A 3,262-nucleotide genomic window follows, 5' to 3' on the forward strand; every position below is an offset into this window, starting at 1 on the left:
TTGTAAAAATAGCAATTTTTAAATATTTATTTATAACTGAAAATAATTATTTGATAGCATTATTTGTTTTTCTGAAATTCTAAAGAGAAGAAAATTGTAATAGGTTATATGACAATAATTTACCGTTTCTAAAATCTTTAAAAAATTGTAAAAGAGTATTTAATATATTTTTTAATTGTAAATAAAATGAAGATTTATAAAATAGATGTTTTACTTTTCTTTAAAATCCCAGCAAAATAAAAATTTAAAGACTTATTTAATAAACATTAAATTAGTACATAAGAACATGTATAATGTTGTCATTGATTCGATTGGTGTATTTAACTTTCATTTCTTTTTTCTTTTCATTTCTTATTTCGGATTGTGTTCAGTTTAAATTTTTATGTATAGTATTTTCTCTATTCCTTAGTATAAAGTTTATAACAACTCATCTATGCACCATAATTATAAAATACAAATATTAACTTGAACTTTGTGAAAACGAGTTTTAATTATAAAATAAATCTGAAACAACATAGGCAAAAAAACTTAGGCAGATAAACTTAGGCAGCTAGAGAGATCCCTGCAAAATAGACAGTTGTTAACTGATAAACGATGTGCCAATATCTCAGTTCAGAGGTTTTGAAAATACCCTTTCATCTGGAGTGTTACCATTACGCGATGGTTCCCTTGGAGATTGTCATTAAAAGTGCTTCTTATTGATGCTAACTCTCCAATAAGGTCTACAGATATAATTTAAACACAACGTTCATAGATTATAAGTCTATCTGGTAATGTGTGTGTGGTAAAATTCGAAAAAGAAACCTGGGAGGTGAGTGCCCGTATTAGCCAATGCTAATAGTTGCTCATGTGTGCGGAACCTAAACATTTCATCAGGTATAGGGTTAACTGAATCCGTCAACAGCTCAAAGACAGTATGATCGTTGAAACGGATAGCAAGAGGGAAGTCTGAGATTTTGAAGTTGTTGGGACTCCTTGTTACGTCGAACCCACTCATCTAATAGAGTGAACCTTCAGAGAACTGGTCTCCGTACTTCTTCAAACGGTGAGAGTTAATAGTGCCGTGGATAAGCGTAGACTAAATTGGAAGAGGAAGTTCATCAGAAGTTGTTCCAAACGTTTTTAAATAAACATAAATGATATATAGAGCAAAGGATTAACAGGCATAACCTTCTCGTCGACAAAGAGTAAATCGATCCACATTAGTTCTCCCCCTTTCTTCACATTACGGGCTTCCCAGGATCGGAGCAAACGCATCTCCACTTTGTTAGAGCACCGGCCGACTTTCAAATCACTTAGAAGGATACGTGAGATGGCCATTAAAGAAGCTGAGGTTTAAATCAGAAGTTTTGAAGAAATTGTTGTGAGCGAAGATTAACATATCCTACATCCTGCATTATATATAGCCTAAGTTTAATATGTTACCATAGAAATATGTATAATGACATAAATGCGGAGGAGTGAAGAGAGTGTTTTAATGGTGGTAATTGCGATCATTACAGCAGGTTTTGAATGGTGAATGAAGAAGTGTTACTAACCGTTGGCAACAGAGACTTGGAGAGGAAGAAGAGGGACACATAATTAAATTGGGCTTTGAAGAATAACAAAAGCTTCAAGGGACACAGTCCGTACCATCATGACCTCTATTCCAGTTATGACCAAAGCTGCAATACATGATCGTGTTTACAAAAATATGCAGCTCTCAATCCTGACGGAACATCCACTCACCTCACTGACCAGTTACACGGATCTAATGAGCAAATGTCTACAAGCCGGCAACCCAGAAGCTCACTATGTAAAAGGCATTCAAGAATATATCCATCACAAAAACACTGTTGAAGGAATTTATCATCTTCACTTGGCTACTAAAGGTTCGTATCAAAATGCTTTCTATCTTTATGGCATAGTTATGTTATGCAGAGGAGAAATGGAAATTGGAAAAAACATTTTTGAGAAACTAGAGTGGTAACACTGCAAAACAACGGCTGACAATTGTTGGAAAGACATCAAAAGATCTCTTCACGGCATACATGTTGAAACACTTCCATGTTACATTGCCACTCTCAAAACGGTGAAAGCAACCATCACATGTCATCCGGGCACAAAAATGAGTCGATACAATTCATGTTTTTCTACAAACAAATGAGAAAATTTGTACTTTTTTATTAAAATCTACTTTTTATTTATGTTTAAATAATGGCAAATGTTAGCCTCAGTTTCCTACTCCAAATAATAATTTGTGTTTGCGATTAGTAATAGTGGGATTAAATTATAAACATATCTATAGTGATATTATAACCAATAATTTACTATGCTTTAACGAAAACTAATAAAAATACACCATATTATTATATAATATTACTTTATTAAAATCATTGTTAAGGATGTTTGCATATGATTTAACATTTAACTTATTTTAAAAATTAATATTAGTTAGATATGATTTTTTTCATTTATTTTAAACTAATTTAGTGAATTCATAATTGTAACAGTTATTGATAGTGTACTATTCCACCTTTAATAAAAATGGAACTAAAATGACAAAATGGCACACTTAAAAATAAAATAAAAACATTTAAAACAAAAATAATTATCAACAATCCCGCGCGTAGCGCGAACACCCCCTAGTGTACAATAAAAGAGAGTTTAATATAAATTAATACAAATATAGAATGTGTTTAGAAATTTTAAAACAACACTAAAGATCATAGGCTTCAGTATAGAGAGCATTTACCGAAAAATTCAATATTTTCGTAGCGGTTAACACATAGATTTTGAGAAAAATTCAAAAATATAAAAAATATTGTTTTAATGCATAGTTGAATCCTTCACTAACATATAATGAAGGTCAAAGAGGTTTGAAACCGTTGTTTTCTCTGTTTGTCTACAAAATAGCGATTTTATAGTGGTTAGACCACCAATTTAGGGAGTATTATGAAATTTTACTAAATTAATTGACAAAAAAATTAAAGTTGCCCATGTACAATTAAAGAGACTTTAATATACATTAATACAGATGTAGAATGTGTTTAGAAATTTTAAAATAACACTAAATATCATAGGCTTCAGTGCATTTACTGAAAAATTCAATATTTTCGTAGGGGTTGTTAACACATACATTTTGAGAAAAATTCAAAAATATGAAAATAATGTTTTAATGCATAGTCGCATCCTTCACTAATATATGATGAAGGTCAACGAGGTTTGGGACCTTTGTTGTCTCCGTTTTTATAGAAAATAGGGATTTTATAGTGGTTAGTCC

The 3,262-nt window shown here is 31.2% G+C and overlaps 1 long non-coding RNA gene across 2 annotated transcripts; it reads right to left on the reverse strand.

Annotated features, from left to right (window-relative positions):
* Positions 1-458: 458 nt before the first annotated feature.
* Positions 459-2,137, reverse strand: LOC106375015. 2 transcript variants are annotated; one of them, XR_007320925.1, is made up of 3 exons: positions 1,539-2,136; positions 805-1,328; positions 459-722 (listed from the first exon to the last, which is right to left on the reverse strand). It is a non-coding gene; the product is annotated as an uncharacterized LOC106375015 (long non-coding RNA). The 2 variants fall into 2 exon arrangements; XR_007320924.1 differs by having other exon boundaries at positions 460-722; positions 805-1,391; positions 1,539-2,137.
* Positions 2,138-3,262: the final 1,125 nt, after the last annotated feature.

Source organism: Brassica napus, chromosome C3 (genome assembly GCF_020379485.1).
Source record: "Brassica napus cultivar Da-Ae chromosome C3, Da-Ae, whole genome shotgun sequence".
Lineage (NCBI taxonomy): Eukaryota > Viridiplantae > Streptophyta > Magnoliopsida > Brassicales > Brassicaceae > Brassica > Brassica napus.